The sequence below is a fragment of the Vulpes lagopus genome, chromosome 13, assembly GCF_018345385.1.
Source record: "Vulpes lagopus strain Blue_001 chromosome 13, ASM1834538v1, whole genome shotgun sequence".
Lineage (NCBI taxonomy): Eukaryota > Metazoa > Chordata > Mammalia > Carnivora > Canidae > Vulpes > Vulpes lagopus.
The window spans coordinates 5,719,240-5,735,590 of record NC_054836.1 but is presented as its reverse complement, the minus strand read 5'-3'; the positions used below and the strand labels follow the sequence as shown (position 1 = coordinate 5,735,590).

General features: G+C 39.3%; 1 protein-coding gene across 5 annotated transcripts in view; it reads right to left on the bottom strand.

Annotated features, from left to right (window-relative positions):
• Positions 1-16,351, bottom strand: part of MKLN1 (muskelin 1) — a 317,327-nt gene that overhangs the window by 297,887 nt on the left and 3,089 nt on the right. Inside the window, exon 2 of one of the 5 annotated variants that reach the window (XM_041727786.1) lies at positions 16,193-16,241. The exons of 3 other annotated variants lie outside the window; for them this stretch is intronic. The gene's annotated coding sequence lies outside the window, so the exon portion shown is untranslated. The remainder of the gene's footprint in view (positions 1-16,192; positions 16,242-16,351) is intronic. One more of the 5 variants, XM_041727787.1, reaches the window with a different exon arrangement.

Sequence of the window (16,351 nt, the reverse complement as noted above, 5' to 3'; positions counted from 1 at the left end):
CCTTTTAAGACACTCACTATTTGAGAAACATCACAAAATCAAAGCTTGGGTCTGGCCTACCCAAAGTCTGTATTTTCCATATTTCATTACTATTATATACTTCAGGGGGTGGCAGGTAAGAATAGCCTAAGTCTTCCTCAAATATAGGTGATCACTTAGCCCATCTCCATTATTGTTTCAGTATAAAAATTTTATATAGAAACATATCTAAACATAGCATTTTCAAATGCACTATGATGGATGGGTCAGGTTTTTCCTTTTCACCTCTATCTAATCATTCAGATGTGGTACTTCTCAGCCTCCAAAGGAATGAGAGCTGGCCTTGTGGGCTTCTTATAGCAACTCCACACACTAGCAAGAAGTGTTTGGAAAGTCTCTGAATATGCTATACCCAAGTGCTGGCAGGGACAGCTCTTCTCGGAAGGCTCTGAGAAGTCCTGCATGAAGATCTTTATGAACTGGGTCAGCAGTATATGAAATGGGATCACTACAGAACTCACATAGAGTTCTTTCCTAAATAACCATACTCCTTGGTTAATCCTACTCTGAATTCCCTTGTCACTTAATAAAAGCTTTATCATGATACTGCATCCTTGTTTCTATTTGGAAACTTTTCAGAGACTCTAAGAGTTCAAAATAACTCATCTATTTTGGTTCCTGACCAATTATGGAATCCTCTCTAAGACATCATTTCTTCATTCATCCAATACTTTATCCATTCATCAAACGTCTAATTCCTCATTTCTATCTCTTGAAGCCAGTTCAATCAGCCTTTTGTTCCCCCATTACTTCACTGAAAACACACACAAGAGGATCACAGTGACCTCTAGGTTGCCTGATCTGAGGGTCAATTGTCCTACCTTACTGTCCTCTCAGCAGCTTCTTGACACTGATGATCACTCCCTTCTTGTTGAAACATTTTCTTTACTTGGCTTCCATCATACCATACTGACTTTCCTCCTACTTCATCATGTATTCCTTCTCATTCTCTTTTGCTGGGTCCTTCCTGATTTCCGAATGCTGGAAGGCCCCTTGGGCTTGCCTCTCTACAATTACCCACCCAGTCCATTGCTTTATTTTGTTTATTTATTTTTAAAAGATTTTATTTTTAAGTAATCTCCATACCCAACATGGGGCTTGAACTCATAACACCAAGATCAAGAGTCACATGTTCCACCAAATGAGCCAGCCAGGCACCCCCAGACCATTGCTTTAAATGCCATATCTCTTGCTCTGATGTCTGCCTTAGAGACTAAAAAGGATCGTTTTTTTTTTTGAGATGCTGAAGTTTGGGTTGGGCACTGAAGGAGGAGATAGTTTGGCCAAGGAAAGAGGAGGGGCATTTTGCTAATGAGAATAGGATGAAAAGGGGTACAAAGTTGTGAAAAGGCAAATTGTGCTCAGAAAAAAGAGGGAAGTCTGGTGTGAGCTGAAAATGACTATGGCAAGACGGGTTGTAGCCGTATCAAAAAGAACCTTGATTTAGGTGGGGAATTTGGACTTTATACTAAAGACAATAATTATCAGAGGCTCTTAAATAGGGGAGAGATTCATATTAAAAATAAATAAATAAAACTTTAGCTGGCAAGATGAAGGCTGCGCTACAATAAGGGGAGCCTGGTGCCTGGAAAGCCAATTAGAAGGTCCCTGTAATAGTCTAAGGAAGGGATTAAGGTCTGAATCACCATAGCAGCAGTGGGATGAAAAGTAGTGACAAATCCAAGGGAGATTTAGAAGTAGCACTGAGGACATGGTTATTGATTAGATAGGAGTTTGGGAGCAGGGGAGAGAGGCCAAGGTTGATGTGTAATGACATTAAGCTAAACGGGGAAAAGAGAGCCAGTGTGGTGGGGATGATGAGTAGCATATTAAGTTTGCAGTGATTGTAGGATACCAGTGGCAAATGAGACAGGGCTGCAGATCAGGAGACAGGTTTGGACAGAGTGTACAGGTTCAGAAGTCAGTGCCCACTGGTAGCTATGTCCTCAGAATGAATGGGATATCCTGGGAAAGAACACGGGGAGAAGAGTGCTGAAAGAAAAAGTGTCCAGGCAGTTGCCAGGGGAGGAAGAGCCAGGGGAGGAGGCAGAGGAGGAACAGAAAGGTAGCATGAGAATGCACAGCAGAGATCTGAAAGTAAAGGGAGAAGAGCCCTTCCGGGAGGAAATGACCAACAGTTCTCCCTGGTATAAGATGAGTGCAACGATTACGTTTGATGATTAGATCTGATGAGCACATATTCTAGAGAGTTAGAAGTCAGATTGGAGTGGATGGAGTGAAGACTCCTCTTTGAAGCCCTGCTGGGAGGGAAGCAGGTAATGGCTGTGAGAAAGGTGGAGTGGGACAAGGTGTAAGAATTTCTCTTTACAAAATGGGAGTTTTCATTACAACAGGTTGCCAGCTAGTTTTTGTTCACACATCACAACCCCCACAAAACAAACTTCTTTTTTTTTTTTTTTTTTTTTTTTTACAAAACAAACTTCTTGAGCAGCAATCGAACATTCAATTCAGTTCAACACATATATGCAGAGTGCCTGCTATGTCTAAAGGACTGAGCTTGGCATTTTAGTGCCTAAAAAGATAGGCAAGATATGGTCATGCTTTGATTCTTCATTAATTGGCCCAAGTCTGCCTGCTTCCAACCACAGCTCCCTGTCCTCTGGCGTCATAAACAATATTAAGAAGGATTTCTTCCATATAGCTGCCCTTTAGCTAATTGAGGGTGGTTTTCAGCTACCTCTTGGATCTTCTCGTTGAACTTTTGTGAAATAATCCAATCTTCACATATGTTTATTTGCATAGATGTGTGTATATATTTTGTTACCAGCTGGCTGCTCTCCTCTGGACATCCATCGCTGTCTGTCCTTTTAAAATGTGGCACTCAGAATTCATCTCAACTTTCCTTATCTGGTACGAGCAGTGTGCAAACCAGCTGGAACATTCTTGCCCCTTTCCAGGACATAGCTTTTCTGTTCATGCTCTCTGAGATGGTAGGAGTGTTCTGGTAGTCCCACTACTCACTCATGGTACTTCACAATCAACCCAAATACTGAGATTTCTTTTGTACCTGATATGTTAATAAAATAGGTCTCCCAATTCTTACTTATACAATTCACTTTTTAAAGCTAATTGCAGAAGTTTATTTTCCCCCCACTAAATACTGTGTTTTTACATTTGTTTTTTATTAGCCAGTTGTAAAAAGAGCAAGGGCTTAGGAGTCAGGCAGATGTAAATTGGAATTCTGGTTTTGCTACATAGCTCAGTGACCTTGGTAATGTCATGATCTCTCTGTCTCAACTTATTAGTGAAAATAGGGATAATCATAACTCCATTGCAAAGTGGTCCTGTGGCTTCAAGGAGGGTAGCACAGTCCCTAATATATCATAAGGGCTCAATAAATTATGGTTTTCTTGCCTTCTTTCTCTTCCATTTTCTCAGCTTTGTATTCTTAGCAGAAGGATGCCTTTTAAGTAGTGACTCAAGATTAATACACCTTCCTTTTAAAAGAAAAAGTAAATTGAGCAGAATACGAGCCAAGGGCCAAAAGAATACTTTAGTATAATTGTGAAGCATGAGGGCTCTGCAACCAGATGTTCTATGACCGAATCCCAGCTCCACTACTTACTTGTCATCTGATCAGAAGCACATTCATTCACCATATTGAGCCTTGGTTTCCTCATCTGTACAATGGGGATGATAGTAGTGATTGTGTTTCTGGGTGTTGGAGAAGATGGACTGAGATAATAGATGGAAAGTACTTTTGCATAGAATCTTGCAAATATTAAGTGGTAGCATTATTATTACCACTTAGGAACCTCCAGGTAAAGAAAGTATTAAATATTTAAAATTCTGAAATGAAATGACTGTGTTAAATTGTTTGCATACATTAGGGTTTTTTATACACAATGCCAAATTGCTGTCTAATGCTTGAACCAATTTCCATGCCCAATATTGTATGATGATTTTGTTTATTTCTCTGCATCTTTAGCCAGCCAAGATATCATTTTAAAGTTCTTGATAATTTGCTGGACACAAAACCATTTGGTCTTACCTTGATCTGGGTCCCTAATCTGTAAGACTTGACCACTTTAATTTTAATTGACCAATTGAATTCCTTTATTTTCCTGCCTTCTCATGTTCTTTACCCATTCTTTTGAGATGTTTTCTTCTTATAAGTTTGTGAGACGTTTTTATATAAGTACACTGCTCTTTGTCATATATGTTTATATATTTTGTTATATATAGTTGCAAAAGTTCTAGAATCTCTCATTTATCTATTTTGTTTGTAGTACTGTTTGATCTCCATAAATTAAGAAGTTTTAAGTAGTCAAATCTATAAATGTTTTTCTTTTATAAACCATGGTTTAGAAAATGGTTTTCTTTTATAAATCTTTTACTTCTTTTTTCATGAGGGCTTTTACAATGTAAAGGTCAAGAAGTGCTTGGGGCACCTGGGTGGCTCAGTCGGTTAAGCATCTGCCTTTGGCTCAGGTCTTGATCTCAGGGTCCTGGAATTGAAACTCAGCCAAGCTCCTTGCCCAGCAGGAAGCCTGCTTCTCTCTTTTCCTATGCCCCTCCCTCTACTCATGCTTTCTCTCTTTCTTTCTATCTCAAATAAATAAATACAATCTTTAAAAAAATGCTTACACCACTTTCATCTTTTCAACACATAACTTTTCTTGTGTGAGCCATTTTTCAAATTTAACTCTTTAACCTATCTGAAATGTATTCCATTCTGTCTTAGCCATGTGTATTCATTCTTTTGAATCAAAAGGAATGCTTTGGTTTTAAGAAATAGAAAATTTAACTCAAATTGGTTTAAACAAAAAATGTGATTTATTGGCTCCCATAAGTGAAAAGTTCAAAGGCTTCAGGATCATGTTTCCCAGGCGGCTCCCACAATGTAGAGAGTACCTGAAGGTTCCATTTTCATTTGTTTGCTTTAATCCCTAGTGATAGCTCCATTCTTAATAGACTCTCCTCTTGTGGTCCCAAGATTGTGGCCAAGACCTCCCAGGGTTAAAAGCTCCTGTGTTTACCTCCTGAAGCAAATTACTTTTGTTCTGGCACTTCTAGCAAAAGTCCTGATATTCTTTTTCATTGGACTGACTTAGTTCACATGCCCCTACCTGAAGTAGTCACTGGGACAAAGAAAATGAAATTCATTGGTTGGCTTAATCTGGAACCCATGTCCTATCTCCTGGAAATAAAGGTGGAGTCAGCTTTCCTGGGACTACATGGATATCCCAAAGGAAGCAGCAGCTGGGAAAGAGGGGTGCATTTGAGAAGACAAGTAAGATTAGGACTGTATTTTTGAGTATCAAGATTGTTTTTAATAGGAAATGAGAAATTCTGCCACTTAAAAACTCATGTATATTATCTACTATTAACATGGTAGAAATAAGAGTTAAAAATCATGAAAAGATATTATCCCTTGTCCAGGTGCTAAATTCTTTACATTCAAGCTGCATAGGGACCTTCTGGGTGCATCATGGTTTCTAAAGGTCTAATCATACATGGTAGGAAAAATTTCCTTCCCACCAAATGGTCTATAGGTTCTATGAAATTATTTTTTAATATGGGTTCATAGACCCAGTGGAAATAGATAATATCCCCTACTCCCCCTTAAATTATTCTGGTAAAATCTCTGTCTTTTGGCTACTTTGTTATCTGATTATTTATTTGGACCATTCCTTATCTGTCTTTTTTTTTTAAACTCAAGGTTTTGCTTATATCACTTTCCAATGTCTTTTCCTAGTTCGTGAGTGCAGATCTATATTTTAATCTAAACATCTTCTAAGTTGGACCCTGGAGCACACAGGCTTTAAGTTGATTGCGGTAGTGATTCAGAAGCAGCAAGACACAGTAGTGCCCATATATTATGAGTCAGGCATAGTTCAAAGTATTCTGCCCAGGGCAAGCCATCATCCATCGGACCTCATGAATGGGATTAGTGGTCTTATAAGAAAAGACACAAAAGAGATGATCTCTCTTTCTATGTGTAGCAAGAAAGTGATTACTGTACACAAGAAGGTGATTATCTGTAAACTAGGGAATGAATGGCCTCTCACCAGACACCAGATCTGCTGGTGCCTTGATCTTGGACTCTTAGCCTCCAGAACTGTGAAAAATAAGTCCCTTTTAAGTCAGCCAGTCTATGGTATTTATTATGGCAACTCGAGCTAAGACATCATCCCCTTTTCCCTCTTGTGATGTGCTTGTACAGTGACTTAGCTTCTGTGGGCCAGCAATGTCTCTATTTCTTCTTAGAAGTTTTGACCACAGTTTCCCTCTCTTGTCTCAGTCCCATCTCTAATATTTTTGACTTTTCTATTATTCATTAGTGCTTATCAACCCTTCTTCTCCTCTGCTCCCCTCCTACTTCTGGATGTGGCTTCCAAACTGCTTTCTGATCTCTCCTACCTCTTTGATGGCCACTGGCACTGCCCCTTCTAGGACACAAAGTGGACCCCTCATCTGCTGAGTGTGATTGATACCAACAGAGCTAGGTGAATAAAATGCCATTAAAAAAAATTCTTTTACAGGGGTGCCTGCGTGGCTCAGCATCCAACTCTTGCTTTTGGCTTAGGTCATGATCTCCGGGTTGTGGGATCGAGCCTCCTGCTGGGCTTTCTGCTTAGTGGGCAGTGTGCTTGAGATTCTCTCCCTCTCCTGGGACCCCTCCCCTGCTCACACACATGATTTTAAATCTTTATTTAAAAAGAAAAAATAGGGACGTCTGGGTAGCTCAGCGGTTAAGCATCTGCCTTTAGCTTGGGGTATGATTCCAGGGTCTTGGGGTTGAGTCCTGCATCGGGCTCCCTGCATGGAGTCTGCTTCTCCCTCTGCCTGTGTCTCTGCCTCTCTCTCTGTGTCTCTCATGAATAAATAAATAAAAATCTTTAAAAAATAAAAAAATTCTATCCTAAGACCAATTTATTGTATGATGCTGTTTAATTACTGTTTCTAGACTCTCTTCCAAAACATTACCACATTAAATATATATATTGAAGATACATTCTGATTCTGGAAATATTAAAAATGTGAGGGGAAAAGGTTTGTACCTTATAATCTAGGAAATACTGTAGTGAAATGATTGTGTTTTTTAGCTATTTGTATTACATGGTCTGCCCTGTTCAGCAGCACTACCTTAATTGTTGTTCTTACTATAAACATAAGCAAAAAACAAACAAAACCCCATTAATTATCTTCAGTACTTTTTGCAGCCCCTCATTGTCTCTGGACATTAGCCCTCTTGCATTATTTTCACAGGCCTGAGCCCTTCCTATGAACAAGGCCCTCCTCCTGCCTTTTGCACATTTCCTTAAAAGTATGAGCTTATCAGAATACTTCTTGAGGAGCCACCCTGATCTTTTTTAGATGCACCCTCTTCTTCATCAAAATCACTGGTTTTATAAAAATTCAAAGATTTTATTTTATTTTATTTTATTCATTTTTATTTATTTATGATAGTCACACACACACAGAGAGAGAGAGAGGCAGAGACATAGGCAGAGGGAGAAGCAGACTCCATGCACCGGGAGCCCGACGTGGGATTCGATCCTGGGTCTCCAGGATTGCGCCCTGGGCCAAAGGCAGGTGCTAAACCGCTGCGCCACCCAGGGATCCCTAAAGATTTTATTTATTTATTTATTCAGGGAGAGAGAGTGTGTGGGAGCTGGGGGAGGGGCAGAGGGAGAGAGAATCTGGAGCAGACTCCAAGCTGAGCACAGAGCCAGACACAGGGCTCAATGTCACAACCCTGTGATCATGACCTGAGCTGTAAATAAGAGTCAGATGCTCAACTGACTGAGCCACCCAGGTGCCCTGGTTTTATAAAAATTTAAATTTTAAGTCATTGTACTCCTCTTTCGCTTTCTTTCCCAGTTCCTGGCCAGACAGAGCCTCATGTCCATCCATCTTTTTTCTTAACTTGCTCAAGTCTTCTTTGTGTCAGGTTAGCAAGTGCAGAATTGCCTTCTCTGGCTATTATAAGTTCAAACATGTTGTAGCCACTTATTTTCAGTTGCATGTCACTTTTACTTCACCAACACATTCTTCTTAGCTGGTGAGAATTAAGCATAGAATAGTACCTCTTCAATAAGCAATTAGTTTGGATTTAAGTTGTGCCAACTTTATTTGATGCTCTTTTCAGCAGAATGAGCTTGTCAGGGGATGTTGAAGTTTTTCATTACCCCTATATCATGCCCCTATGCCAATAATTGTGTCATTTGTATTGGGAAAGCATTATTAATGTTGCCATAACAGGATCACAAGGCCTGACAACACATGGCCAGTGGAGAGAGAGCATACGCCAAGACTGGGGTGAGTACTCCTCCCTAGAGTATGGGCTGTGAATACAGAAGCTGGCTTGGATTAGGGCAGCTAGGCTCTTCAAGGCTGGTGTCTCTTACCAAGGTAAAGTTCAAGAAGCTATTAATACTAGGCAGTCCAGCATGAAGGGTAAGGCCAATGTGTACCATAGTTTAAGGCGATTGCAAGCAGGGGTGTTGGGCAGCAGAATACAGCCCTCTAGGGAAGAGGATTGGTCAGAGATCCTCTAAACAAATATCAGAGTCATGGTAAAGAAGATCAGGGTTCAGTAGGGGGTCCCAAATCTATAGGAAGACTGAGATGCAAGGCAGAATGACCAGAGACTAAAAGTGTGGAGGTCAAGGTGGAAGCTCAGAAATGAACAAACATAGGAGTGATTGGGAGGGATCTATAGGCGTCTGAGGCTCACAGCTGACCAGACTGGAAGGAAGCAAGATGCAGGGGCTGATACTGACGATCCACTCTGTTCCCAGTCAGAAAGGTGTTTAAGTGTCGGAGAGGTCATGGAGCTAGACGGATAGGTGCAGCTCCTTAGACCATCCAGCAGCTGGTCACTAGGGAAGGCAAAGACAACTGGCCACCTGCTTTCCTGTATGCTCCAGTGACAATGTCACTTCTGCTTTTATTTTCACCCAAATCTTCTCTACCAAGCATTAACCCTCGGGTTTGTGGGTTTCTATTTGTGTTCATAAGTTCTTAAGTCACAAGGCTCCTCTGCTTTGCCTTTGATTGCGTGCTTCTTTTGAACAAATTACACAGCTTCATATTGGCATAATACAGCCATAGCCACCACTTACTGATTATTTACCATGTGCCAGACAACACACTAGCTGATTTACCTTACACTATCTTATTTAATTCTCACAACATCTTTGAGAGGTAAGTATTATTGTCCCCATTTTAAAAAGAGGAAACTGAGGCTTATAGGGTTTATATAATCAGCCCAAGGTCACACATCTTGGATACAAAAGAGCTTGGATTTAAACTTAGTTTTGTCTAATGACCTGTTGCTAAAGTGACTACATTGACTTCATTTATATTGTGATACATCCAAACAATCTTCATCGACACCTATCAGCCACTAGATTTTTCATCTACCTAAGTATCTACCTATTCATCTATCTTCTATCTTCTTTTATCTCAAATTCTGTAACATTCAGTACTGCACTATATAAGAAGCAGATCATTAGCAAGTACTTACTGAATGAATTAATGCAGTTTAAAAATGTGATTAGAATTACTGTGTCTGGGGACGCCTGGGTGGCTCAGCGGCTGAGCGCCTGCCTTCAGCCCAGGGCGTGATCCTGAAGTCCTGGGATCGAGTCCCACATCAGGCTCCTTGCATGGAGCCTTCTTCTCTCTCAGCCTGTGTCTCTGCCTCTCTCTCTATCTCTCTCATGAATAAATAAATAAAATATTAAAAAAAAAAAAGAAATTACTGTGTCCTCTCTTGGTTTGGGAATTTATAGTCAAGTAACAAGAATTCTTCAGTTTGCTTCATAAAAATACTGCATTCATGCACATTCATTCATTACAAGGAAGAGAAGCAGCAAAGTCTTAAATCAATACTGAACTAAGAAGATATATGTTATTCCCAAATAAGTCAGATGTAGGCAAATGTGTTTGTACGTTCAAATAAACTTGAGTAGTTAAAATAAAGGAGTACATATAAAACATTATTTTCTTCAGAAGTCCGAATCTGAAAATCTCTCTCATGACATGATCTTCATATTTGTCTTAATCGGAGGATGCTAAACTACTATCCATAAGTGAAACCCAGCATATCCCTTGTTTTTATATGGCCTGTGAGCTAAGAATGGTGTTCACATTTTTAAGTATCTAAGATAAAAAAAAAAAAAAAGAATGGCATTTTGAAAATATGTGAAAATTACATGAAATTCAAACCTCAGGATTCATAAATAAAGTTTAATTGAAACCCAGCCATGCTCGTTCATTTACATATCACCTATGACAACTTTTACTCTACAATGGCAGGGGTGTGTAGTTGGGAAAGATACTGTATGGCCTAAAAATATTTCCAATCTGGCCCTTTACAGAAAAAGTTTGCCAAACTCCGGTTTAACTAAATAATACAGGATGTCAAAACATTTTAAGTATTGTTTAAACTGCATCTATTACTTTAGTTTTTAATTCCAGGACACAGAATTGAAAAGCCATGACATCTTTTTTGCTAGGTAGAAGGTTTCCATGTTTTCAGGACAAAGTCAAAACCTTTTCTCCTTCAATATTCTCTACATTCTCTCCTGAGAGCAGTAGCACCTTTCTGTGGAAACAATAACAGAGTGAGAAGCTGGTGGTTTCTAGAAGAGGTGATACAGCTCTTCCTGCTAAAAATCATCTTTGTCTTTGGTGGGAAACTGGGGCTGGGCATCCTTGTGAGTGGTTACAGTGTATTACAGAAGTGGCACCGAAATGGATTCTCCAGACTCCATCAACTGATTCAAGGTGGTAAGATGGAGTCAGATAGACGAGGAAAAGCAAATTGCTCTTTTTGTCATCACCCAGGACCTAAATAAAGACAAAAATGACTCAGAATGACCAGACACAGGTGAATATTACCTATCAAAAAGTTTTTGGGAAGCACATAACATCACAACAATATGGTACTGTGAGAGCTCAATCAATGTGATGGGTTAAGAGCCAAACCAAGGGGAGAACTTTCTTATTTTTCCTGAGATCAAGTTTGGTTTGCGATAAAATTCAAGGAACTATGTCTTTGGTTTCTTTTCTTTTTTTTTTTTTTAATTTTTATTTATTTATGATAGTCACACACACACACACACACACACACACACACACACACACAGGCAGAGACATAGGCAGAGGGAGAAGCAGGCTCCATGCACTGGGAGCCTGATGTGGGATTTGATCCCTGGTCTTCAGGATTGCGCCCTGGGCCAAAGGCAGGCGCTAAACTGCTGTGCCACCCAGGGATCCCCCTTTATTTATTTATTTATTTATTTATTTATTTATTTATTTATTTATTTTTGAGATCTAAGGACACATTCTATTATCTTTCTGTACCTCTGCCTCTTTTTCTGCCTGTCTCTGTCTTTTCACCTCTCTTTCCAATTTAACAAAAGTTTATTGATCATTTATTATGCATGAGGCACAGGACAAGGATTTATGAGAGAAACAAGTTATGGTGATCTTCCTGGACCTTTTAACAGCATCTAATGTGAATTGATTCTCCCTAACATATTCTTCTTTTGGTTTCTTTGGTCCCATAATCTCCTGGTTTTATTTTTCTGATTTCTGATTCTCAATCTCTATTGCCAGCTCTTTCTTTCTATTAATCTCTAAATGATCAGAATTTAGTTCTGAGTCTGCTTTTTTTTTCTTTTTAATTCTATCTACCATTCTTAGGCAATCTTCTCCCAAATTTATAAATCCATTCCCAGCAGCTCTTCTGAGCTCTGGACCCATATCACAAGTCTGTAGTAGACATCTCTACTCACACGGAACTTTCTTTTTCCCCTACAATTCTGTTACCATCCCAAGATTCTCCATCTTGGTAACTGACACCTCTGCTCATGCATCAGATCTTACAAAGACTCTTGAGTTAATCATGACACTACCTTCTCCACAATCCACCATTTCTATTCAATCATCAAGTTCTTTAAAATAATTCTTAACTCTGGTCACTTTTCCTCCTATGCATGCTACCACTGTAGTCCAGGAAACCATCATCTCTCACATGTATCTGAAATAATATATATTCCCAACTGGTCTTCCCACATCTGCTCTTGCTCTGCTTTATTTTATCTTCTCGCAGATAACATCTTTCAGGCAAAAAAAAAAAAAAAAAAAAAAAAAAAAAAAAGTCTAAAAAAACCCCACAATGCTAACAAAATAGATGTTGTTCTTCAATTTGATTTTTTAATTTAATAATGTATCATAAAGATCTTTTCACATCAGTCTACCTAGAACTACCTCACAATTTTTAACAGCTGCCTACCACTTACTCATATAATGTACCATGATTTATTTAACCACTTACTTGATGGACATTGTAGCTGCTTTCAGTCTTTAACTACTATAATTAACACTTCAGTTAAGATCCACAAGAGTTATTCTTCAAGATAGGTGTGAATAAATCTATTGGACAAATATAGAAAAATGGAATTGGTAGGTCAAAGGTTTTGTACACTTAAAAATTGGATAAATATTGCCAGGTTGCTCTCCACAGAGGTTGTACCAACTTTTATTCCTACCGACAATGTAAAAAAGTGCCTGCTTCCCAGCCTGTCCAAGTGTACTACTAAACTTCTTGATTTGTGTCAACATGGTAAAAAATACACCTCATTGCAGTTATAATTTGCATATCTCTTGTTAAGGGAAAGGGAAAGCATTTTTACAGATTTTAAAGATTCCTTGACTGTACTGTATTTGTTACCCCTTTACTCAATTTTCTAAGGTTTTTGATATTTTTCTTATTGATTTATAGGAATGTCCAGGGTCACACGGCTAGTAAGTTGTTTGATTTCTTCTTAAATAATCTAATTTCCACATTCTTTCAGGTATCCCAGCATTTTTTAAAAGCCACATTCTAACCAATTTTAATTTTTAAATTTTTTATTATTTTTTATTTTTATTTTTTTTTTAATTTTTTATTTATTTATGATAGTCACAGAGAGAGAGAGAGGCAGAGACACAGGCAGAGGGAGAAGCAGGCTCCATGCACCGGGAGCCTGACGTGGGATTCGATCCCGGGTCTCCAGGATCGCGCCCTGGGCCAAAGGCAGGCGCCAAACCGCTGCGCCACCCAGGGATCCCTTTTTATTATTTTTTAAAAAAGATTTTGTTTATTTATTCATGAGAGAGAGAGAGAGAGAGACAGAGACAGAGGCAGAGGGAGAAGCAGGCTCCATGCAGGGAGCCCAACGTGGGACTCGATCCCGGGACTCTAGGATCACGCCCGCTGCCAAAGGCAGGCACCAAACCACTAAGCCACCCAGGGACCCCGCCAATTTTTATTTTTAAGTGAGGGAGGAGGGTGGACAGAGGAAGAAGGAGACAGAGAATCTAAAGCAGGCTCCATGCCCAGTGCAGAGCCCAACTGGGGGCTCTGTCTCACAACCCTGAGATCATGACCTAAGCCGAAATCAAGAGTTAGATGCTTAACCAATTGAGGCACCAGACACCCATAGCCAATATTTTTTCTAATAATAAGTGAGCACTGAATTAACTCCATTAGGGGAACCCACAAGAAGAGCTCATATATAGAGATTATGAATTGATTTGCAGAAAGTCTGACTTCCTCAAAATAGCTTGACAAGACTGTCTTGTATGTATACCTGTATTATTTCCTTTAATTTTACTAATATCCCTGAGAAGCATGTGTTATTGTAAACCACACAGTGAAGCTCAGAGAATGTGAATGTCCAGGGTCACACGGCTAGTAAGTTGTCCACTTCTAGAATCTTAAAAGCATAGTAAACCATCATCACTGGTGGATCATTCCTCAATCACATGAGCCTCTGATCCTTGATGCCTTTAATTTCTAATAATTATTGATCTTTTCTTTTTCTTTTTGTAAACACCCAATGAACATTTTTAAGTGTCTGTGATATGCCAAGAATCCTCACGGGCTTTCCATTTCAAAGGGGTTATCAGCCATAAGCAAAGAAAAAAAAAAAAACCTTAAGTAGTAATAAAGTTTTGTTTCTAAGTAAAAAATACATAGGGTGATTGGGAAGGTGGACAGAGAAGGACCCTGTGGTCAGGGTGGTCAGGAAGGGCCTCTTTGAGGAGGTGACATTTAAACAGATTGGAATGACCAAAGAGTGTTCCTGGAAAAGGAAATACGTGAGCTGAGAACTTTAAAATAAGAGCAAACCCAACATTGGTTGATATGCTATATGTTGGCAAATTGAACTCCAATAAAAAAAAATAAAATAAAAAGAGCAAACCCAATATGCTTGAGCAGTGGACAAAAGGTCTTTGTGACTGAAGTCAGAGGAGAGCAGTGAGAGATGGGATTGAAGAGGTAAAGCCAACATGGCTTCAAGGCCAGCTAAGGGATCTGGATTCTATTCCAAGTACAATCAGAAGACATGGAAGGGTTCTAAGAAGAGAAGCAACATAATATGACTTATGTCACATTAGCTGTGAAGAATAGGGACAAGACTAGAAGCAGGAAAACCAGCTAGAACACTATTATTGGCAACCACGAGATGGTATTTGTATTAGGTGGTATCAGTGGAGATAGATTTTGGAAATGATTTGGAGGTAGAGTTGACCCGAATTCTTCACGATTGCACATGAGAACGGAGGAAAAGAGAACCACGAATAGCTACATGCTTTTTGGCTTGAGGAACTGGTGCACAGTGATGACATTTGTTTGAAGAAGAAGGCTGAAAGAATGAAGAATTGCATATTACTGTATTATTTCCTTATGCAGCCTTCACTTCATAGACCACGATTTTACTCTTTCCCTAATACCTTAATTTTCCTTCCCTACTTGCCCCTGTCATCTTTCTTATCCAAAACAATTACTTCAGTCTACTTCCTCTACTCCCATCCACTCCTCAATCCAATGCAATCTGCTCCTATCCCCATTATCCTGATAAACTCCTTCTTGCCAAACACAATGACTTCCTTGTTCTGAGATCCAAGTCCTCATTTTTCTTGACCTTTCTCTAGCATTTAATACTGTTGACATTTCCTCCCTTGGCTTTTCTGAAATGACTTGTTTCTGGTCCTCCTGACCTCTATGGGTATTCTCCCCTTGTAGCCTTGTGTCCTCACTTTTTCTTTGCCTCAACTTTAAAAAAACTGGCATTTAAATAGGTTCCAGAGTAGGTCCTCTTCTTCTTTCACTCTATATCTTTTCTCTTGGGGATTCCATCTACTTCCATGAGCTATCACTTATTCTGATGTCCTCAGCATAGATCTCTCTCTTGAGTTCTAGATCATCCTGTTAAATTACTTATAGACAGCCTCACTTATCCTCATGGATATCCTCATGGACCTTCCAAACTCAACACTATTAAAATCAAACTACTTACCTTACCTCCTCAACCTACTGTTCTTCTTGAAGTCCCAATCTTAGCAGCTGGTACCACGATGCTCCTGTTTATCTACCTAAGCCATAAGTCTCTTTTCCTTTATTTTGCAGATACAATCAATAATAAAATTCAGTTGAGTCTGTCTTTAATATTTCTTGAATCCTTCCCTTTTCTCCATTTCCATTCTTGCTGTCTACATTTAGATATCCATAATTTTTTCCTGATAGTACTAAAACAGCCTTCGAACTATTCTCCCTGCTCACGGTGTTAATCACACTGATAAATTCTCTAAACAGGAGTGAACTTCTTTCTAAAAATGGACATTTGATCAATCACCTCACGATGCTCCTTAAAATTCATCGGTGGCTCTCCATTGGCCTTAGGATAAGTTGAAACCTTTTAGGAAGGCATAAAAGACCTTTCCCAATACAAGATCTTGCTGATATTTCTGGGTATGTCCTTTAGAACTTTTGCCATGCATTTATACAATGCATTTACTGAGAATCTCCTACTTGCTGGGCACTGTCTTTCACCTTCAGCTCTCTGGGCACAACTTTTTACCAGGACTTTACACATACGACTTTCCTTGCTGGGAATAAATTTTTCTTTAACTTGGCCACTTGTCTGGGTTACTTCTACTCATCCTTCCAGACTCACTTTCAAGCTCATCTTCTCTGGTGAGGGTCCCTAACTAAAACTCAGTCAGGGTTAGGTACCCATCTCATAAGCTCCCTATTGATTTCATCTCACTTTTGTGTGATCAACCGCGTACTCATCTGTCTCCTTGTTATCCTATAAGGTCCTTTATAGCAGGTTGTCTTACTCACCTTTATATTACCAGTACCCAGCACATGCCTGGTAGATAGCAGGCACCTACTAACAAACGAATAAAGTGTTAGAGTTGGGTTTCACAGTCAGCTCTTTTCTCTGTGGCACAAATCTCACATTTTTTCATGCTACTTCTTAACATCTTCAATCTGTGAAAT